This window comes from Vulpes lagopus, chromosome 4, assembly GCF_018345385.1.
Source record: "Vulpes lagopus strain Blue_001 chromosome 4, ASM1834538v1, whole genome shotgun sequence".
NCBI classification, from domain to species: Eukaryota; Metazoa; Chordata; class Mammalia; order Carnivora; family Canidae; genus Vulpes; species Vulpes lagopus.
The window spans coordinates 93025771-93050281 of NC_054827.1; the positions used below are offsets into that span (position 1 = coordinate 93025771).

The 24511-nt window shown below is 41.5% G+C and overlaps 1 protein-coding gene across 1 annotated transcript in view; it reads right to left on the reverse strand.

The window, feature by feature from the left end:
* Positions 1 to 16320, reverse strand: part of CYFIP1 (cytoplasmic FMR1 interacting protein 1) — a 117884-nt gene extending 101564 nt beyond the window's left edge. Inside the window, exon 1 of the mRNA XM_041751701.1 lies at positions 16262 to 16320. The gene's annotated coding sequence lies outside the window, so the exon portion shown is untranslated. The remainder of the gene's footprint in view (positions 1 to 16261) is intronic.
* Between the last annotated feature and the right edge of the window lie 8191 nt (positions 16321 to 24511).

Genomic DNA, 24511 nt, shown 5'->3' on the forward strand with positions numbered 1-24511 from the left:
TGCTTCTCCCTCTGCCTGTGTCTCTGCCTCTCTCTCTGTGTGTGTCTCTCATGAATAAATAAAATCTTAAAAAAAAAAAAAAAAAGAAATGATCATGCTAGCTCTGAGCACAAAATTCTGGCCATCAAATCAGGATCCTAGATGGGAACTCACTGTTCTCTTAAGCATTGGGCATTCTCCACTGTGGAGTAATATGTACCCAAGGAAGAGTGATGAACTGGGCCTAACAAGCTTGGCTAGTGGAATATTTGAGATACAAATACAAATCACAAATATGCTGGTTTCTAGGTCACAGTAGTTATCACTGTCCATTCGTTTTATTCACAACTAAAAATTCTGAAAGCCACATTCAAAGTCCGTCATTTCTATCCTCACAGCCATGCACAGAGATGAGGCAGTCATGATAAAGCTGGGTGCAGGGAGCAAGGAGTTAAATGAATGCTTAATGAACTTCAGCTGAACAGCACAAATGCACACCAGGCTCAAACCAACAGAAATAAAAAAACACATCTGTATTTCCTTGAGACCATGTTCTAAGATCCCACCAAGCACAGAATTCATACAAATGCAAATCTTATCCCTGGAATGCTCTGCAATCCTATTAGATAACCTGAAATTAGGCCAGAGATGACATTTTACACTCCACTCACAGGGCAGGTTCTCCACTAACTCCTGTGAAGTTTCTGTGCTTAAGGCCCCCGCTTGCAGGCAAATGTTCTCCAGATACAAGATATGAAGAAGAGAAATAACAAAATGGTAGATATAAACCCTACCATGTTAAGTATTTATATGAAATGTAAATGGACTAGACAATCCAAAAGCAGTATTGACACAATGAATTTTTTAAAATGAACCAATTATATGCTACGAGAGACATATTTTAAAGTTAAAAACAGGGTGAAGCTGAATGCATGGAAAAAAATACAACATGTAAAGAGAAACCAAAAATGGACAAAAGTAGCTTTACTAGTAATAGATAAAATGAAATAAAAGAGAACTGAAAACAAAAACCAATACTAAAAAATGATAAAAGTTCCAATCCTTCAGCAAGATTTAACAATTATAAACACATATGTACTTAACACAGCTTTATAATACATGAAACTGCTGAGAATATAATTTTATATGCAAAACATCCTAAAGATTCCATATAAACTGTTGGAGCTAATCAATAAATGAATTCAGCAAAGCTGAAGATAAGCTTTGAAGATAAGCTTTTTGTAAGATACAAAAGCAACACATAAAAATCAGTTGCATTTCTATATTTAGCAATGAACAACCAAAAAAGGTATTAAGAAAACATTTTAGGGGTGCCTCGGTGGCTCAGTTGGGCATCTGCCTTCAGCTCAGGTCATGATCTTGGGGTCCTGGGATTGAGCCCCAGATTGGGCTCCCTGCTTGCTTCTCTTTCTCCCTCTGTTCCCCCCACTTGTGTTTGCTCTCTCACCTGTGTTTTCTCTCCCCCTCCCTCTCTCCCTCCCTCAAATAAATAAATAAATAAAATCCTTTTAAAAAAGAAAGAGGGAGAGCCCCAGACTAACCCATTAACAACAAAAGGACTAAAACTTGACCACAACAGGCAGAGAGCCACGGCATATGACCGTACTGAAGGCAAATGCAGCTCAGCCACAACAGTAGGGCAAATGGAACACACATAGGAGACACCTCTGAAACACCAGGTTCTGGTGAATAGGACACACTGCACTGTAGAGCATCTCAGGACCTCCTCTTCATAAGGCCACTATTTTCAGGAACAGGAGACATAGCTGACTTTCCTAACACATAGAAACAGACACAGAAAGTTAGACCAAATGAGACAAAGGAATATGTCCCAAATGATAAAACAGAAAATCCACAGCCAGAGACCTAAACAAAACAGAAATAAACAATATGCCTTATAGAGAATTTAAAGTAATAAAGATACTCACTAGGCTTAAAAAAAAAAAAAAGAAAGAAAGAAAAAATATATTCAGTGGACTTGATCTTGATAAAAAGTGGAGGACTTCAAGGAGACCCTCAGAAAAGAGATAGAAAACATAAAAAGAACCAATTAGAGATGAAGAATTCAATAAGTGAAATTAAAAATACACTAGAGAGAACAAATAGTAGACTAGAGGAAACAGAACAATGGATCAGTAACCTGTAGGACATAATAATGAATAACAAGCTGAACAAGAGAAAAATAATAATTAAAAGTCACAACAAAGGGAACTCAATGACATCATCAAGTGTAATAACATTCTCATTATAGGGATCAAGAAGGAAAAGAAAGAAAAGAGGAAACAGAACATTTATTTCAAGAAATAATAGCTGAGGGATGCCTGGGTGGCTCAGCAGTTGAGCACCTGCCTTTGGCCCAGGGCGTGATCCTAGAGTCCTGGGATCGAGTCCTACATCAGGCTTCCTGCATGGAGCCTGCTTATCTCTCTGCCTATGTCTCTGCCTCTCTCTCTCTCTCTCTCTCTCTGTGTGTGTCTCTCATGAATAAATAAATAAAATCTTAAAAAAAAAATAGCTGAAAACTTCATAAGTCTGGTGAAGAAAAACAGAAATCTAGATCCAGGAGGCACAAACAGCCACCAGCAAAACAACCCAAGAAGGTCCACAGGTAGACACAGAAATTGAAGTAATAAAAGTAGTGAAAAGAAAAAAAAATTATTGCAGCAAAAGAAAAGAAGACACTTACATACAAGGAAAATCTCATAAGGCTGTCAGTGGATTTTTCAGGATAAACTTTGCAGGCCAGAAGAGGGTAGCATGATGTATTTAAATGCTGGGAAAACAAAAAACAAAAACCTGCAACCAAGAATACACTATCCTGAAAGACAATCATTCAGAATAGTCCCAAACAAAAGCTAAAGTAATTCACCACTAAACCAGCCTTACAAGAAATGTTCAAGAGAACTCTTACTGGAAAGGAAAGACCTTAAGTAGGAGTAAGAAAAGTAGGAAGCATAGAGGCAGGAAAATTAAATATATCTATACAATGACGCTGGTGGCAAGGGATTCACAAAATAAAAGGATGTAATGTATGACACCATATACCTAAAATGCTGGGGGAAGAGGAGTAAAGCATGGGTTCAAACTTAAGCAGCCATCAATTTAACATAGATAGTTATATGCCTAAGATGTCATATATAAACCTAATGAAATCACAAATCAAAAACAAATAATAGATATGCAAAATATAAAGAGAAAGGAATCCATATGTATATACCTAAAGAAAGCCAGTAAACCATGAGAGAAAATAGCAAGAAAGGAACAGAGAACTACAAAAACAAGCATAAAACAAGTTACAAAATGGCAATAAGTACATACTTATCAATAATTACTCTGAATGTAAACAGACTAAGGCTTCAATCAAAACATACAGAGTGATGGAATGGATGAAAAAACAAGGCCCATTTATAGGGTTCCAATAAGAGACTCATTTCAGACCTAAAGACATGAATTTTGAAAGGAATAGAAAAGCAAAAGAAAGTGAAAAGAAAACCAAGGTAACAACACTATTGTGCACAAAAAAGACTTTGAAACAAAGATTGTAACAAGAGACAAAGAAGGACACTATATAATAAAAGGGAACAATCCAACAAGAAGATATAACAATTGTAAATATTTATGCCCTCAACTTGGGAGCACCCAAATATATAAAATAGTTAATAATAAACATAAAAGAACTAATGAATAGTAATACAATAATAATAGGGGACTTTAATAATGCCCCACTTACAGATCAATGGCAGTATCTTCCACACAGAAAATCAACAAGGAAACAGTGCTTTGCCTGACACACTGGACTAAATAGATTTAACAGATATATTCAGATCATTCCATGCTAAAACATCAGGTTACAATTCTTTTCAAGTGCACACAGAACATACTCCAGAACAGATCACATATTATACCACAAAACAAATCTCAACAAATTCAAAAAGACTGAAGTCATACCATGCATCTTTTCTGACCACGCTATAAAATTAGAAATCAACCACAAGAAAAAAATCTGGTTAGGGATCCCTGGGTGGCGCAGCGGTTTGGCGCCTACCTTTGGCCCAGGGCGCGATCCGGAAGACCCTGGATCGAATCCCACGTCGGGCTCCCGGTGCATGGAGCCTGCTTCTTCCTCTGCCTGTCTCTGCCTCTCTCTCTCTCTCTCTCTGTGACTATCATAAATAAATAAAAATAAAAAAAAAATTTTTTTTAAAGAAAAAAATCTGGTTAGCACAAATATATGGAGGTTAAATAACATGCTACTAAACAATGAATGGTGGGGACGCCTGGGTGGCTCAGTGGTTGAGCGTCTGCCTTCAGTCCAGGGCATGATCCTGGGGTCCCAGGATCGAGTCCCACATCGGGCTCCCTACATGGAGCCTGCTTTTCTATCTACCTTTATCTGCCTCTGTGTGTGTGTGTGTGTGTGTGTGTGTGCGCGTGTCTCATGAATAAATAAATAAAATCTTTAAAAAAAAAATAATAGGGATCCCTGGGTGGCGCAGCGGTTTGGCGCCTGCCTTTGGCCCAGGGCGCGATCCTGGAGACCCGGGATCGAATCCCACATCGGGCTCCCGGTGCATGGAGCCTGCTTCTCCCTCTGCCTGTGTCTCTGCTTCTCTCTCTCTCTCTGTGTGACTATCATAAATAAATAAAAAAGAAATTAAAAAATAATAATAATAATAAAATAAACAATGAATGGGTCAACCAGAAAATCAAAGAGGAAATTTTTGAAAATACCTGGAGACAAATGAAAATAAAAACACTACAATCCAAAATCTTTGGGATGCTGCAAAAGCAGTTCTAAGAGGGAAGTTTATAGTAGCAATGCAGGCCTGTCTCAAGCAGCAAGAAAAATCTCAAACAACCTGCCCTTACACCTAAAAGAGCCAGAAAAAGGAAAATAAAACCCAAAACCAGTAGAAAGAAGGAAATAATAAAGATTAGAGTAAATATAAATGATAATGAAACAGACAAAAAACACAATAGAATGGATAAATGAAACTAGGAGCTGGTTCTTTGAAAAGATCAACAAAACTGATAAACTTCCAGCTAGACTCATTTAAAAAAGAAGAGGAAGGGAGACAGAGGACTCTAACAAAATCACAAGCTAAAGAGGAGAATAATAACTGACACTACAGAAATACAAATGATTTCAACAGAATACTATGAAAAACCATATGCCAATAAAGTGGAAAACCTAGAAGAAATAGATAAATTCTTAGAAACATAAAACCTCCAAAACTGAAGCAGGAAAAACAGAACATTTGAACAGAGTGATTACCAGCAATAAAACTGAATCAGTAATCAAAAAGTCTCAACAAATGAAAATTCAGAACCAGACAGCTTCACATGAGAATTCTACCAAACACTTAAAAGAGTTAATAATCTATTCTTCTCAAATTATTCCAAAATACAGAAGAGAAGGGAAAACTTCCAAATTCATCCTATGAGGCCAGCATTACCCTGATAGCAAAACCAGATAAAGACACTATTAGGGATGCCTGGGTGGCTCAGGGGTGGAGCGCCTGCCTTTGGCCCTGGACATCTGGAATCCCAGGATCGAGTCCCACATCAGGCTCCCTGCATGGAGCCTGCTTCTCTCTCTGCCTATGTCTCTGCCTTTCTCTCTCTCTGTCTTTCATGAATAAATAAATAAAATCTTAAAAAACAAAAAGGGCATCTGCTGCTGATTATTTTCTTTTTTAAAGACACTATTAAAAAAGAGAACTACAGGACAATATCTCTGGAACACAGATGCAAAAATCCTAAGAAATCAGGAGTTAAGTGTCAGAGGAGCAGGGAGGTCCTAAGTGCATCTTGTCCCTCGAACACAGGTAGATAGTTATCAAATCATTCTGAATACCCCAAAAAATTGATAGGAGGTCCAAGAGAACAAAACTGCACGTCTACAAAAAGCAACCATCTCTTGGAAGACCAAAATACATCCAGGATTTAGTTATTTTGTCTTTATTCTTTGTTTCTTTTTTTGCCTGCCTGCCTTCCTTCCTTCCTTCTTTTCTTTTCTGGACAAAATGACAAAACAGAGAAACTCACCCCAAAAGAAAGAAAAGCAAGTAGAACTCACAGCCAGGGATTTAGTCAACACTGACATAAGTCTGAAATACAATTTAAAAACAACAAGCATAAGGATACTAGCTAGGCATAGAAAAGCATAGAAGATACTAGAGAAATACAATTTAAAAACAACAAGCATAAGGATACTAGCTAGGCATAGAAAAGCATAGAAGATACTAGAGAATTTCCTATTGCAGAGATAAAAGAACTAAAATCTAGTCAGGCTGAAATCAAAAATGCTATAACCAAGATGCAGATACAAATGCAAATGGAGGCCATAAAAACAAGGTTGGAAAAGCAGAGAAGCAAATCAGTGATAAAGAAGGTAAAGTACTGTCTTAGTTCTAATAAGACAGTAACAGAAGCTGTCTGGTTCTGGATTTTCATTTGTTGAGAGTTTTTCAATTACTGATTCAGTTTAATTGTTGGTAATCAGTCTGTTCAAATGCTCTGTTTTTCCTGTAATAGGGCCTGGGTGGCTCACTTCGTTAATCATCTGCCTTTGGCTCAGGTCTTGATGCCAGAGTCCTGGGATTGAGCCTCCCATCCCTGCTCAATAAGGAGTCTGTCTCTCTGTGCCTCCCGCCACTCATGCTCTTTTGCACAGGTACACTGTCTCTCAAAAAAAATCTTCAAATAAGCTAAATAATAATAATAATAATAATAATAATAATAATAATAAAAATAATAAAAATATCAGAGTCCCAAAAAATGGAGAGAAAATAACTGAAAACTTCCCTAATTTGGGGAAGGACACAGACATCAAAATACAAGAAGCACAGAGAACTCCCATTAAATTCAACAAAAGCCAACTAAGCTAAGGTATGTAATAATAGTAAAATTCACAAAATACATAGACAAGGAGACAATCCTGAAAGAAGGCAGAAAAAGTCCTTAAACTACAAGGGAAGACAGATCAGGGTTGTAGCACACCTGTCCACAGAAACTTGGCATGCCAGATAAAATGGCAGGAAATATTTAATGTGCTGAATGGAAAAAAAAATACAGAGCCAAGACTCCTTTATCCAAAAGGTTGTCATTTGAATAGAAGGAAAGATAAGAGTTTCCCAGACAAAAACTAAAGCGGTTCATGACAAGAAAACCAACACTGCAAGAAATTTTAAGAGGGACTGCTTAGGTGGAGGGGGGAGAAATCACCAAAAGCAACAAGGATAGAAGGGACCCAAGAACCTCATCAGAAACACCAACTCGATGGCACTAAATTTGTATCTTTCAAAAATTACTCCAAATATAGATGGACTACATGTTCCAGTCAAAAGACAGGATATCAGAATGGATTAAAAAGATCCATCTAGGGGATCCCTGGGTGGCTCAGTGGTTTGGCACCTGCCTTTGGCCCAGGGCGCGATCCTGAAGTCCTGGGATCGAGTCCCGCGTGAGGCTCCCTCTGCCTGTGTCTCTGCCTCTCTCTCTCTCTCTGTGTGTGTCTATCATGAATAAATAAATAAAATCTTAAAAAAAAAAAAAAGGTCCATCTACATGCTGCCTCAAGAGACTCATTTTAGGGTCACCTGGCTCAGTTGGTTAAGTGCCTTCAGCTCAGGTCATGATCCCCATGGTCACGCCCCACATTGGGTTCTCTGCTCAGTGGGGAGCCTACTCCCCTCTCTTCTCCCCACTTGTGCTCTCTTAAGCTATCTTTGTCTCTCTCTCAAATAAATAAAATCTTTAAAAGAAAAGAGAGCAAAGAAGAAAAGAAGAAAATAAAATCATTTTATTTATTTTGTGTGTCTTTGATTTTTTCCCTTTTTTTAAAAAAAACTTAAATTCAATTTGCCAACATCTAACACCCAGTGCTTATCCCATCAAGTGCCCTCCTTAGTGTCCATCATCCCGTCACTCCATCCCCCTACTCTCCTCCCCTTCCACAACCCTTTGTTTCCCAGAGTTAGGAGTCTCTCATGGTTTGTCTTCCTCTCTAATTTTCCCCACTCAGTTTCCCTCCTTTCCCTTATAGTCCCTTTCACTATTTCTTAGAGATTCATTTTAGACATAAATCACTGTCAGATTGAAAGTGAGGGAACAGAGAACCACCTATGCTAATGGACGTCAAAAAGAAAGCCAGAGTAGCCATACTTGAATCAGAAAAACCAGATTTTAAAACAAAGACATGAGAGATGAAGGACATTACATCACAATTAAGGGGTCTATCCATCAAGAAGATATAATAATTGTAAATATACCCCCAACTTGGGAGCACCCAAATATAACTCAATTAAAAACAAACATAAACTCATTGGTAAGGGTGCTGGGTGGCTCACTTGGTTAAAGGGCTGACTTTTGATTTCAACCTAGGTCATGACCTCAGGGTTCTGGGACCAAGCCCCCGAATCTGGCTCTGTGCTCAGCAGGAGTCTGCTTGAGGCTTTCTTTCCCTCTGCCCCTCTCCCTGCTCACTCGCACTTTCTCTAAAATAAGTAAACAGGGCTGGCCGGGTGGCTCAGCGCTTTAGCGCTGCCTTAATCCCAGGGCGTGATCCTGGAGACCAGGGACTGAGTACCAAGTCAGGCTACCTGCATGGAGCCTGCTTCTCCCTCTGCCTGTGTCTCTCTGCCTCTCCCTCTCTCTCTGTGTCTCTCATGAATAAAATAAATAAAATCTTAAAAAAATAATAAGTAAATAAAACTTAAAAAAAAAGAACTCATTGATAATAACATAATGATAGTAAGAGACTTTAACACCCTCATACAACAGTAGACAGATCATCTAAATAAAACATCAACAAGGAAACAAAAGCTTTGAATGACACAATGGACTAGATGGACTTAAAAGAAATATTCAGAACATTTCATCCTAATGGAGCAGAATACACATTCTTTTCAAGTGCATATGGAACATTTTCCAGAATAGATCATATTCTGGGGCACAAATCAGGACTCAATCAGTACAAAAAGACTGAAATCATACCATGCGTATTTTCAGACCACAATACTAGGAAACTTGAAGTCAATCACAAGAAAATATTTGGAAAGACCTCAAATCATGGAGGTTAAAGAATATCTACTAAAAAAAAAAAAAAAAAAAAGAATATCTACTAAAGAATGAATGGGTTAACCAAGAGATTAAAGAAGAAATTAAGAAGTACATGGAAGAAAACAAAAATGAAAACATGATATTCCAAAACACTGGGAGGCAGCAACGGCAATACTAAGAGGGAAGTATATTGCAATACAAGCCCACCTCAAGAAGCAAGAAAGTACTCAAACACACCCAAAACTTACATCTAAAGGAGCCAGAACAGAAATAGCAAATAGAGTCTATAGCCAACAGAAAAAAAGAAACAGTAAAACTTAGAGCAGAAATAAACAATGTGGAAACAAAAAAACAAAACAGTAGAATGGAGTAATGAAATTAAGAGCTGGTTCTTCAAAAGAATTAATGAAATTGATAACCCCTAACCAAACTTATCAAAAAGAGAAATGGCCCAAATAGAGAAAGTCATAAATGAAAGGGGAGAGATCACAACCAACACCACAGAAATATAAACAGAAAAACAATTACAAGAGAATACCACAAAAAATTACATGCCAACAAACTGCAACCTGGAAGGAATGGGCAAATTCCTAGAATCTTACAAACTACCAAAAGTGAAACAGGAAGAAATAAAAAACTTGAATAGACCCATAATCAGCAAAGAAACTGAATCAGTAATCAAAAATCTCCCAACAAACAACAGTCCTGGGCCAGAGGGCTTCCCGGGGGAGTTATACCAGACACTGAAAGAAGAGTTAATAATACTCATTTTTCTCAAACAGTTTCAAAAAATGAAATGGAAGGAAAACTTCCAAACTCATTCTCTAAAGCCAGCATTACTTCGATTCCAAAACTGGGCAAAGACCTCAAGTTCTTTTTAAAAAAATCTTAAAAAAATTTTTTTTTTTAATTTTTAAAAATTCTTTTTAGAAGAATTACAGGCCAACATCCCTGATGAACACGGATGCAAAAATTCCCAATAAAATACTAACAAACTGAACACAACAGTACGTTAGAAAAATTATTCACCACAATCAGGTGGCATTTATTCCTGGGCTACAAGGCTGGTTCAATATTCGCAAATCAATCAATGTGATATACCACATTAATAAAAGATAGAACCGTATGATCCACCTAATAAATGCAAAAAAAAAAAAAAGCTTTTGACAAAATACAGCATCCATTCTTTTTTTTTTTTTTTAAGATTTATTTATTTATTCATTCAGAGAGAGCGAAGAGAGAGGCAGAGTCACAGGCAGAGGGAGAAGCAGGCTCCAGGCAGGAAGCCCAATGCGGGACTCCATCCCCGGTCTCCAGGATCACACCCTGGGCTGCAGGCGGCGCTAAACCGCTGCGCCACCGGGGCTGCCCCAGCATCCGTCCTTGATAAAAAACCCTCAACATAGAGGGAACATACCTCAACATCCTAAAGGCCATATACTAAAGACTGACAGCAAATATCATCCTCAGTGGGGGAAAAACTGAAAGCCTTTGCCCTAGGGTCAGGAATGAGACAAGGATGTCCACTCTCATCATTGCTATTTAGCATACTATTGGAAGTCAGAGCCTCAGCAATCAGACCCCCAAAAAATAAAATGCATCCAAATCAGCAAAGAAGAACTCAAACTTTCACTATTTGAGGATGACAGGATATGCTTTGTAGAAAACCTGAAGGACTCCACCAAAAAACTGCTAGAACTAGTACCTGAATTCAGCAAAGTTGCAGGATATAAAATCAATGTGCAGAAATCTGCTGCATTTCTATACACCAATATCAAAGCAGCAGAAAAAAAAATCAAGGAATCAATCCTATTTGTAACTGCACCAAAAACAATAAAATACTAGGGATAAGCCTAACTAAAGAGGTTAAAGATCCATGCTCTAAAAACTATAGAAAACTCATGAAAGAAATCGAAGAGGACACAAAGAAATGGAAAAAGCATTCCATTTATGCTCATGGATTTGAAGAGCAAACATGGTTAAAACGTCTATACTATCCAAAGCAATTTACACATTTAATACAATCCCTATCAAAATCCCACTAGTATTTTTCACAGAGCTGGAACAAATAATCTTAAAATTTGTATGGAAACACAAGAGGCCCCGAATAGCCAAAGCAATTCTGAAGAAGAAAAAACTGGAGGCATAATGATTCCAAACTTCAAGCTATATTACAAAAGCTATGATCAAGACAGTGTGGTACCGGCACAAAAACAGACACATGGATCAATGAACAGAATAGAGAACCCAGAAATGGATCCACAACTCTATGGTCACTAATCTTCAACAAAGTAGGAAAGAATACCCAATGGAAAAAAGATAGCCTCTTCAACAAATGTCTCTTCAACAGACAGTATTCCCAACAAATGGGAAAATTGCACATACAGAAGAATGAAATGGAACCACTTTCTGACACTATACACAAAAATAAATTAAAAATGGATGAAAAACCTAAATGTGACACAGGAAACGACAGAAAGCCTAGAGGAGACACAGGCAGAAACCTCTCTGACCTTAGCTATAACAACTTCTTAAAAGACATATGGCAAGAGAAAAAAAAAAGCAAAAACGAACTACTGGGATTTCGTTTAAATAAGAAACTTCTGCATAAGGAAAGAAACAATCAGCAAAATAAAAGGCAGCCTTCAGAATGGGAGAAGACATTTGCAAACAACATTTTTTTTTAAGATTTTATTTATTTATTTGAGAGACAGAAAGAAAAAGCACAAGTTGGGGGAGTACCAGAGGGGAAAGGCGGTGGGGGTGGGTGGTGGTGGAGGATAGAATCTCCAACAGATTCCATGCTGAGTGTGGAGCCTGAGCCATGGTCTGGGTCTCAGAACCCTGAGATCATCACCTGAGCCAAAACCAAGAGTCTGATACTCAACCAACTGAGCCACCCAGGTGCAAATAACATATCTGATAAAGGGTTAGTATCCAAAATCTATAAAGAATTTATCAAACTCAATACCCAAAACCCAAAAAATCCAGTCAAGAAATGGGCAGAAGACATGAACAGATATTTCTCCAAAGAAGACATACACATGGCCAACAGACACATGAAATCAGCTCAACATCACTTGCCATCACTTGAAATGCAAACCAAAAGCTGATGATATATCACCTCACATCTGTCAGAATGGCTGAAATCAACATCACAAGAAACAACAGGTTTGCCAAGGAAGCAGAGAAAGGGGAACTCTCTTGTAGTGTTGGTGGAAATGCAAACTGGTGCAGCCACTCTGGAAAACAGTGTGGAGGTTCCTCAAAACATTAAAAATGGAGGGATCCCTGGGTGGCGCAGCGGTTTGGCGCCTGCCTTTGGCCCAGGGCACGATCCTGGAGACCCACGATCGAATCCCACGTCGGGCTCCCGGTGCATGGAGCCTGTTTCTCCCTCTGCCTATGTCTTTGCCTGTCTTTGCCTCTCTCTCTCTCTCTCTCTCTCTCTCTCTCTCTGTGTGTGTGTGTGACTATCATAAATAAATAAAAATTAAAAAAAAAACATTAAAAATGGAACTACCCTACAATCCAGCAATTGCACTACTAGGTATTTACCAAAAGGATATAAAAATACAGATTCAAAAAAATAATAATAAAAAAATTAAAAATACAGATTCGAAGGGGTACATGCACCCCGATGTTTAGAGCAACATTAACAGCCAAACTATAGAGAGTCCAAATGTCCATCGACTGATGAATGAAGATGTGGTACATACATAGGATGGAATATTACTCAGCCATCAAGAACAATGAAATTTCACCATTTGCAACAATGTAGATGGAACTAAAGAGTATTATGCTAAGTGAAATAAGTCAGTCAGAGAAAGACAATACCATATGATCTCATATGTGAAATTTAAGACAGAAAACAGGTGAACATACGGGAAGGGGAAAAGAAAAAAAGGAGAGGGGGGAAACAAACCATAAGAGACTCAACGCTAGAGAACAAACTGAGGGTTGGTGGAGGGAGATAGATGAGTGATGGGTATTAAAGATGGCACTTGTGATGAGCACTGGGTCTTATATATAAGTGACAAATCACTGAATTCTACTCCAGAAACCAAAATAATAAAAATAAAAATAAAAACAAGGACACCTGGGTGGTTCAGTCAGTTATTCACGTGCCTTTGGTTCAGGTCATGATCTCAGGGTCCTGGGATCAAGCCCCATGTCAGGCTCTCTGCTCACAGGGAACCTGCTTCTGCCTCTCCTCCCTGCTCCTGAGCTCTCTCGTTAACTCTCTCAAGTAAATAAATAAAATATCTTTAAAAAAAAAAAAAAAAAGACTAAAGATATAAACAAAAGCACTGACTACGGTGGTGAAAAATGTGAAACAATAATGTCAATAAACAAGAGGCTGATCAAATAAATCACAATATACCCATACTATGAAACACTACACTGCCATTAAAAAGAATGGAGGGTGACTCGGTTAAGTGTCTGCTTCAGCTCAGGTCATGATAGCAGGGTCCTGGGATTGAGCTCCAAGCTGGGTTCCCTGCTCAGCAGGGCGTCTTCTCCCTCTGCCCCTCACCCTACCTGAGCACGTTCGTTCATTCTCTCTCTCTCTCTCTCTTAATAATCTTTTTTTTTTTAATTTTTATTTATTTATGATAGTCACAGAGAGAGAGAGAGGCAGAGACACAGGCAGAGGGAGAAGCAGGCTCCATGCACCAGGAGCCCGATGTGGGATTCGATCCCGGGTCTCCGGGATCGCGCCCTGGGCCAAAGACAGGCGCCAAACCGCTGCGCCACCCAGGGATCCCTCTCTCTCTTAATAATCTTAAAAAAAAAGAAAAAGAAGGAAAATGAAGATATTCATGATCTTTAAGATTTTATATATTTATCTATTTGAAAGAGAGAGCTGAGCGAGAGAGCACGAGCAGGGGGAATGACCGAGGGAGAGGGAGAAGCAGACTCCCCACTAGGCGGGCAGCCCCTTGTGGGGTTCAATCCTAGGACCCCAAGATCATGGCCTGAGCTGAAGGCAAACACAACTGAATGAGCTACCCAGGTGCCCCACTTCAAGATCTTTCAATGGGCCAAAATCACTAGGTGAAAAGCTATGATATATGCAATATAATCTGTTATCAAAAGAACAAAAATTATGTGTATGCACAGAAAAGGCTATATAGTACTACAAAATTAGAGGGAATTTCACTTTTACTATACATAGTTCTGTACTGTTTCAATTTTTTTAATAAGTGGGAGTTTTATAATTTTTCTCATGATTTAAAAGTATTATTTGAGGGACAACTGGGTGGCCCCGTGGGTGTAGAAACAGACTCCAAACTCTGGCTTTCTGCTCTGGTGGTGATCTGTAGTGCTGGGATCAAGGCCCACCTGGGGCTCCCAGTTAGGTGGGGAGTCTGCCTGAGATACTTTCCCTCTGCCTCTCCCCTCACTCGCACATGCGTGCTTGCTTTCTCTCTGTCAAATAAACGGGTAAATCTTTTTTAAAAACATATTTGAATCTCTCAGATTGTATCCTAAATGAATACTTTTGAAAACTTTGTGCCTTTGCCCCTCAGGGACAAACTAGAAAACGGTTACTCTCAAATCGCATTAGCTAAGTGAACTAAGCCACAAAGACCTCTCATATGGGAAAAGTAGTACTGTAGGAATGGAGAACTCAGGTGTTGCCAGGAGTTGAGAATGTGGGAGGGGCTGCCTAAAAGGAGACAGCTGAAGGAATTGGGGGGGGGGGGTGACAGAACTGTTCTCTATCTTGACTGTGATGGTAATTCCATGACTATGTATTTGTCAAAACTCATAACCATACACCAAAAAGCAAATTTTACTATATGGAAATTTAAAAATAAATCCAAATAAACACCTATACAAAAAAAAAAAAAAAAGAAAGAAAGAAAAGAAAAAAACCTGAAAAATTTTCTTTGAGCGACCTATCAGCACACAAACATATGTATTAAAATAGGAAATGTTTTCCACCACAATTATGTTTGCCTCTGTCACAGAGATGATGGTGTGGGGGAAGAAGGCAGCAGGGAACCAAACATTAGCACCAAATTCCTATTGAAGTCGTGCAAACGCATACTTGCTGTGGCTCACGTCTATTTAAATAGTGACTTCAGTTCTGAGTCTGCACATGTAAGGTTCCCGCGGAGAACCACGGATGAGCTGCAGGACACCCTCAGTGGTCCAAGCACAAGCACTGGGCGTTCAGAAACTGCCACCTCTGGCTGATGAACCTGGACAGGATTTTCTGGCACCATCACCAGCTGGTGACCAAGCGGCAAGCACAGCAATCTGATAAACAGTACCGGGTATCCCCGCTACTTCAATCACGAACCTTTTAACGAATACTATTACCAAAAGGCCAAGGAATTCCACTGGGCCCACGAAGCAGCAAAACTGTCCAAGGCGGCACACGCACCCTCTACTGCTGAGAAGAAACACTGCCAGGTCTCAGTCCACAGAAACAGGTCACCCAACACTGGGTTTATTTATTTTTTTAAACATTGGGATTAATGAGCAATTGCTACCTGTAGTGTTTAGAGTAACACCAGAGTGGACACGGTCTGGGCGCCTCTCCCAGCTTAAAAAACGCTCCGTAAACCCCATTTCCAGGTGACTCTCACCGTGTTTATTACATCCACGATATGCTGCAAACTAAATGCACTCATTTCAGGCTTAAAATACACAATTCAGCACGGCTGTGCGGAACAGTGCCGCGCACCTAACAGCACTGGGCCCGTAACAAAGCCCACAACTCATTTCCAAGAATCTGCAAAATGGTTTCGCTCCGCCAGCGTCCGCGCTGCCCTGGGCCGCAGCCGGCGGGCCCGGGGCGACTCTGTCTCCCGCTGTCGGGGCCGGCGGCCGGCGCCTTCCTTTCCAACAATGACCCCGAAACACCGGCACGCCCTGCGCCTGGAGCTCCGCCACGTGCCGGGGGTCGGGACCCGGGCCCCGGGCCCCGGGCCCCTGCGGCGGGGCCGAGAGTGTGCGGGTGTCCGGGCGCGCACAGGGCGGAGGCCCGGAGGCCCCCCGGGGAGGGAGGGAGCCAGGCAGGCCGCGGAGGAGGGAGCGAGCGAGGCCGCGGGAGCCCGAGCCCCGCCGCCCGCGCAGCCCCGCCGCCCGCGCAGCCCCGGCCGGGCTCCGCCGCCTCCGTGCCCCCTGGGTCCGAGGGCCGCCGTGGGGGCCGCAGGGCGGCGGGGACAGCAGCCGTCCTCACCTGGTCCGCGGCGGCGGCGGCGGCGGCGGCGGCGGCGGCGGCGGCTCGCTGGTCTCGGCGGGCCCGGGAGTTTCCTGCGGGGTGAGTCACCCGGGCGCGCCGGGAATGCGCCAGGAAACGCCCGGCCTCCTCCCCTTCCTCCCGGGGCGGGGGCGCTCCGGCTCGGCCTCTTCCTCCCGGCGCTCCTCCCTCCGCGTCGGCCTCAGCCTCGGCCCGCCGCCGCCGCCGCCGCCGCCCCCGCCGCCCCCGGGTCCCACGCGGCAGCGCGCCCAGCCTCTTCGGGCGGCAACGAGGCGACGGACTGGCCCCGGCCGCCCGGAGCGCTTCCCAGGACGTCTCGGAGGACCACCGGCCGGCTTGGGCGGGCCCGCCCGTGAGAACCGCCCGGCTCCTGGGGGAGCAGGTCCGCAGGGCCTCCGGGGCTCCCCGACGCCGCCGAGGTACTGAGCGGCGGAAGCACCTGTGGGCCGCGGGCCGGGTCGCGCAGCGCGCCCGCCGCCGACGCCCCGGCCAGGTGAGCAGGGCGCACCTGCGCCCCTCCCGCGGGAAGCCGCTGGCGGCTGGGCACCGAGTCACACGCGCACGCCGCACCCAGTCGGCCGCGAGTGGAGACCGACGCAGCCCCCGAAGTGATCACGTCGTCCAGCGCCATCGCCCGTGAGCCGGGGGCAAACGCGCGTGCAAACTTGTGGGAATGGCTGACAAGAAAACTCGTCTCCAACAGGTCCCCAAAATCCGTCTTTAGGGAGGCCAATTAAGTGACAGATTGTACGGAAGCAGTGAATGGGGTGAGTTTCTCACACGCGTGTTTAGGAGAAAAAATTGCCCTAAACTCCACCCCCCCCCCCACCGACCCACTTCCCCTTCACCCACCCACCCGCATTCGCATTCTGGTCCTAATGAAGAGCAGTAATGATGGGCATCAAGTATTCTAATCTGGCCACTAGACCGCGGAAACCACAACACATTTGCTTACTGCATCTGTCCCCTGGATACTGCAAAAAGTCACAGCAAAAGGATCCTGACTAGACCAAAATCTACCAGTTGCCTAAATGTTACGAGCTTTTATGGAGGTTCCCGGAGGTCCCTGACACAACTACAGAACATGGGCTTTGACTTCCTGGTTCCCAGCCCACGCATTTTCAGTCAGATTACTGTCTCCCTCTGCCCCTGCCTGAGACTCCAAGTTAGATTCCAAAGGGTTTTGTTTTGTTTTACACTGTAGGTGAAGGGATAGAATATAATATCAAGGTGTGCTGTGAGGTTTTAAGAACATTTTAATTCCTAAAACAACTAATAAAAAATAAGAAGCATAGCTAAAAATCCAAGAAAGGAAACAAAGTAGAATGTTAAAACACTTACTCCAAAGAAGGCAGCAAAGAAGCAAACAGCACAGAGGATAAGGAGTAATAGACAGCAAGCTATTAAGCTTAAATCCAACTATATTAGCAATTACATTAAATGTAAATGCACTAAATACTCCAATTAAAGATAAATTGTCACATTGAATAAAACAAATACCAAATATGTGCTATATAGAAGAGACATGCTTTAGGGGCTCCTGGAGGGCTCAGTAGGTTAAGCATCTGCCTTTGCCTCAGGTCATGATTCCAGGATCCTGGGCTCCAGCCGCAGTTTGGCTCCCTGTTCAGCTGGGGGTCTGCTTCTCCCTCTGTCCCTGCCCCCATCATGCTCTCTCTCTCTCTCTCTCTCTCTCTCTCAAATAAGATCTTCTAAAAATAACAAAAGAGACATGCCTTAAATATAAGGATCAAAGAAGTTGACATTGAAAAGACGGAAAACATATACCGCTTAGATAATAATCCTAAGAAAGTTGGAGTGACTATGTTAATATCAAAGACTTTTTTTTTAGACTCCTAACTCTGGGAAACCAACTAGGGGTGGTGGAAGGGGAGGCAGGCGGGGGGCAGGGGTAACTGGGTGATGGGCACTGAGGTAGGCACTTGATGGGATGAGCACTGGGTGTTATTCAATACGTTGGCAAATTGAACACCAATAAAAAATAAATTTATAAAAAAAAGACTTTTTTATGTTGAAAAAAATTTATATTTAGATTTATAGCCAGTTTAAATGATCCCAGTTTTGATGGAAACATCCAATGATGGAGAGAAGAAAGCATATGTTCCACTGGCTACTGACTATGATGCTTTGAATATCAAAGACTTTTTTAAATTTTTTTTTTTTATGATAGTCACAGAGAGAGAGAGAGAGAGAGAGAGGCAGAGACACAGGCTGAGGAAGAAGCAGGCTCCATGCACCGGGAGCCTGATGTGGGATTCGATCCCGGGTCTCCAGGATCGCGCCCTGGGCCAAAGGCAGGCGCCAAACCGTTGCTCCACCCAGGGATCCCGAATATCAAAGACTTTAAGGCAAAGTGTCACCAGAAATGAAAAGAGACATCAGAAATGAAAAGAGACTGGGTAGTATAGAAAGTTAAGCTCTGCGCTCTTGGTTTTGGCTCAGGTTCTGTTCTCAGGGCTATGAGATGGAGCCCCTACCCATGGATCCCCCTCCAGCCTCAGGTTGGCTCCTCTTCCAGCCCTATGTTGGCTCACATTGGAGCCCCCTTTTGGCCTCAAGGAATCTGCTTAGAAGACTCTCTCCCTCTGCCATGCCCTACCTGTGCTCACAGCTCCCCACCTGTACTCACTCTCTACAATAAATGAATCTTTACGAAAGAAAAGAAAGAAAGAAAGAAAGAAAGAAAGAAAGAAAGAAAGAAAGAAAGAAAGAAAGAAAGAAAGAAGAAGAAAGAAAGAAAGAAAGAAAGAAAGAAGAAAGAAAGAAAGAAAGAAAGAAGTAGAAAGGAAGGAAGGAAGGAAGGAAGGAAGGAAAGAAGAAAGAAAGAAAGAAAGGCAAGATGGTGGAGGAGTAGGGTCCCCAAGTCCCCTGTTCCCACCAACTTACCTAAATAACTTTCAAATTATCCTGAAAACCTATGAATTCGACCTGAGATTTAAAGAGAGAACAGCTGGAATGCTACAGGGAGAAGAGTTTGCGCTTCTAACAAGGTAGGAAGATGGAAAAAAAATAAATAAGAATCAACTGGGGGAGAGGCCCCGCTAGGAGGCCAGCATCGCCTTAATTCCAAAACCAAAAAAAGACCCCAACAAAAAGGAGAATTATAGACCAATATCCCTGATGAACATGGATGCAAAAATTCTCAACAAGATACTAGCCAGTAGGATCCAACAGTATATTAAGAAGATTATTCACCATGACCAAGTGGATTTATCCCCGGGACACAAGGCTGGTACAACACTCATAAAACAATCAACATGATAGATCATATCACCAAGAGAAAAAACAAGAACGATATGATCCTCTTAATAGATGCACAGAGAGCATTTGACAAAATACAGCATCCATTACTATTTTTATAATAAATTTATTTTTTATTGGTTTTCAATTTGCCAATTTACAGAATAACACCCAGTGCTCATCCCATCAAGTGCCCCCCTCAGTGCCCGTCACCCATTCACCCCCACCCCCCACCCTCCTCTCCTTACACCACCCCTAGTTCATATCCCAGAGTTAGGAGTCTCTCATGTTCTGTCTCCCTTTCTGATATTTCACACACACTTCTTCTCCCTTCCCTTATATTCCCTTTCACTATAATTTATATTCCCCAAATGAATGAGAACATATAATGTTTCTCCTGCTCTGATTGACTTATTTCACTCAGCATAATACCCTCCAGTTCCAACCACATTGAAGGAAATGGTGGGTATTGGTCATTTCTAAAGGCTGAGTAATATTCCATTGTATACATAAACCACATCTTCTTTATCCATTCATCTTTCAATAGACACCTAGGCTCTTTCAACAGTTTGGCTATTGTGGACATTGCTGCTATAAACATCGGGGTGCAGGTGTCCCGGCGTTTCATTGCATCTGAATCGTTGGGGTAAATCCCCAACAGTGCAATTGCTGGGTTGTAGGGCAGGTCTATTTTTAACTCTTTGAGGAACCTCCACACAGTTTTCCAGAGTGGCTGCACCAATTCACATTCCCACCAACAGTGTAAGAGGGTTCCCCTTTCTCCACATCCTCTCCAACATTTGTCGTTTCCTGCCATGTTAATTTTCCCCATTCTCACTGGTGTGAGGTGGTATCTCATTGTGGTTTTGATTTATGTTTCCTTGATGGCAAGTGATGAGGAGCATTTTCTCATGTGCTTGTTGGCCGTGTCTATGTCTTCCTCTGTGACATTTCTCTTCATGTCTTTTGCCCATTTCATGATTGGATTGTTTGTTTCTTTGGTGTTGAGTTTAATAAGTTCTTGATAGATCTTGGAAACTAGCCCTTTATCGGATACGTCATTTGCAAATATGTTCTCCCATTCTGGAGGTTGTCTTTTAGTTTTGTTGACTGTACCCTTTGCTGAGCAAAAGCTTCTTATCTTGATGAAGTCCCAATAGTTCATTTTTGCTTTTGTTTCTTTTGCCTTCGTGGATGTATCTTGTAAGGAGTTACTGTGGCTGAGTTCAAAAAGGGTGTTGCCTGTGTTCTCCTCTAGGATTTTGATGGACTCTTGTCTCACAGTTAGATCTTTCATCCATTTTGAGTTTATCTTTGTGTATGGTGAAAGAGAGTGGCCTAGTTTCATTCTTCTGCATGTGGATGTCCACTTTTCCCAGCACCATTTATTGAAGAGACTGTCTTTCTTCCAGTGGATAGTCTTTCCTCCTTTATCGAATATTAGATGACCATAAAGTTCAGGGTCCACTTCTGGGTTCTCTATTCTGTTCCATTGATCTATGTGGCTGTTTTTGTGCCAGTACCACAATGTTTTGATGACCACAGCTTTGTAGTACAACCTGAAATCTGGCATTGTGATGCCCCCGGCTATGGTTTTCTTTTTTAAAATTCCCCTGGCTATTCGGGGTCTTTTCTGATTCCACACAAATCTTAAAATAATTTGTTCTAACTCTCTGAAGAAAGTCCATGGTATTTTGATAGGGATTGCATTAAACGTGTCAATTGCCCTGGGTAACATTGACATTTTCACAATGTTAATTCTGCCAATCCATGAGCATGGAATATTTTTCCATCTCTTTGTGTCTACCTCAATTTCTTTCAGAAGTGCTCTATAGTTTTTAGGGTATAGATCCTTTACATCTTTGGTTAGGTTTAGTCCTTAGTATCTTATGGTATTGGGTGCAATTGTAAATGGGATTGACTCCTTAATTTCTCTTTCTTCAGTCTCATTCTTAGTGTATAGAAATGCCATTGATTTCTGGACATTGATTTTGTATCCTGCCACGCTACCAAATTGCTGTATGAGTTCTAGCAATCTTGGGGTGGAGGCTTTTGGGTTTTCTATGTAGAGTATCATGTCATTGGCGAAGAGGGAGAGTTTGACTTCTTCTTTGCCAATTTGAATGCCTTTGATGTCCTTTTATTGTCTGATTGCTGAGGCTAGGACTTCTAGTACTATGTTGAATAGCAGGGGTGAGAGTGGAAATCCCTTTCTTGTTCCTGATCTTAGGGGAAAGGATCCCAGTGCTTCCCCATTGAGAATGATATTTGCTGTGGGCTTTTCATAGATGGCTTTTAAGATGTTGAGGAATGTTCTCTCTATCCCTACACTCTGAAGAGTTTTGATCATGAATGGATGCTGTATTTTGTCAAATGCTTTCTCTACATCTTTTGAGAGGATCATATGGTTCTTGGTTTTTCTCTTGCTGATATGATGAATCAAATTGATTGTTTTACGAGTGTTGAACCAGGCTTGTGTCCCAGGGATAAATCCTACTTGGTCATGGTGAATAATTTTCTTAATGTACTGTTGGATCCTATTGGCTAGTATCTTGTTGAGAATTTTTGCATCCATGTTCATCAGGGATATTGGTCTGTAATTCTCCTTTTTGGTGGGGTCTTTGTCTGGTTTTGCAATTAAGGTGATGCTGGCCTCATAGAACGAATTTGGAAGTACTCTATCTCTTTCTATCTTTCCAAACAGCTTTAGTAGAATAGGTATGGTTTCTTCTTTAAACGTTTGATAGAATTCCCCTGGGAAGCCATCTGGCCCTGGACTTTTGTGTCTTGGGAGATTTTTGATGACTGCTTCAATTTCCTACCTGGTTATTGGCCTGTTCAGGATTTCTATATCTTCCTGTTACAGTTTTGGTAGTTTGTGGCTTTCCAGGAATGCGTCCATTTCTTGTAGATTGCCTAATTTATTGGCATATAGCTGTTCACAATATGTTTTTAAAATCACTTGTATTTCCTTGGTGTTGGTAGTGATCTCTCCTTTCTCATTCATGATTTTATTAATTTGAGTCTCCTCTCTCTTCTTTTTAATAAGGCTGGCTAATGGTTTATCTATCTTATTAATTCTTTCAAAGAACCAACTCCTGGTTTTGTTGATCTGTTCAACAGTTCTTCTGGTCTCAATTTCGTTGAGTTCTGTTAGACTCTTTATTAACTCTCTTCTTCTGCTGGGTGTAGGATCTATTTGCTGTTTTTTCTCTAGCTCCTTTATGTGTAACGTGAGCTTTTGTATTTGAGTTCTTTCCAGTTTTTGAATGGACGCTTGTATTGCGATGTATTTCCCCCTTAGTACTGCTTTTGCTGCATCCCAAAGATTTTGAATGGTTGTATCTTCATTCTCATTAGTTTCCATGAATCTTTTTAATTCTTCCTTAATTTCCTGGTTGACTCTTTCACATTTAAGCAGGATAGTCCTTAACCTCCACGTGTTTGAGATCCTTCCAAACTCTTGTTGTGATTTAGTACTAATTTCAAGGCATGATGGTCTCAGATTATGCAGGGGACGATCCCAATCTTTTGGTATTGGTTCAGACCCGATTTGTGACCCAGTATGTGTTCTGTTCTGGAGAAAGTTCCATGTGCACTTCAGAAGACTATGTATTCAGTTGAGTTTGGATGTAAAGTTCTGTAGATATCTGTGAAATCCATCTGGTCCAGTGTATCATTTAAAGCTCTCATTTCTTTAGACATGTTCTGTTTAGAAGACCTGTTGAGTATAGAAAGAGCTAGATTGAAGTCACCAAGTATAAGAGTATTATTATCTAAGTATTTCTTCAGTTTGGTTATTAATTGGTTGATATATTTGGCAGTTCCCACATTTGGGGCATATATATTGAGGATTGTTAAGTCCTCTTGTGGGATAGATCCTTTAAGTATGATATAGTGTCCCTCTTCATCTCTCACTACAGTCTTCGGAGTAAATTTTAGTTTCTCTGATCTAAGGAGGGCTACCTCTGCTTTCCTTTGAGGACCATTTGAATGGTAAATGGTTCTACAACCTCTTATTTTCAGGCTGTAGGTGTCCTTCTGTCTAAAATGAGTCTCTAGTAGACAGCAAATAGATAGGTCCTGCTTTTTTATCCAGTCTGAAACCCTGTACCTTTTGATGGGGTCATTAAGCCCATTCACGTTCAGAGTTACTAGTTAACATATGAGTTTAGTGTCATCATGGTATCTATTCAGTCCTTGTTTTTGTGGATTGTTCCACTGGACTTCTTAAAGGGGAATTTTAAGAGTCCTCCTTAAAATTTCTTGCAGACCTGGTTTGGAGGTCACATATTCTTTCAGTTCCTGCCTATTTTGGAAGCTCTTTATCTCTCCTTCCATTTTTTTAAAATTATTTATTTATTTATTTACAATAGTCACACAGAGAGAGAGAGGGAGAGAGAGAGAGGCAGAGACACAGGCAGAGGGAGAAGCAGGCTCCATGTACTGGGAACCCGACGTGGGACTCAATCCCGGGTCGACAGGATCACGCCCTGAGCCAAAGGCAGGCGCCAAACCGCTGGGCCACCCAGGGATCCCCCTCTCCTTCCATTCTAATGAGAGCCTTGCTGGATAAAGTATTGTTGGTTGCATGTTCTTCTCATTTAGGACCCTGAATATATCCTGCCAGCCCTTTCTGGGCTGCCAGGTCTCTGTGGAGAGGTCTGCTGTTACCCTAATATTCCTCCCCATAAAAGTCAGGGATTTCTTGTCTCTTGCTGCTTTAAGGATCTTCTCTTTATCTTTGGAATTTGCAAGCTTAACTATTAAATGTCAAGGCGTTAAACGCTTTTTATTGATTTTAGGGGGGGAATCTCTCTATTTCCTGGATCTGAATGCCTGTTTCCCTTCCCAGATTAGGAATGTTGTTCAAATACATATTCTGGCCCTCTGGCCCTTTCAGCACCCTCGGGAAACCCAATTAAACGTATTTTTTTTCTTCTTCAGGCTGTCGTTTATTTCCCTTAG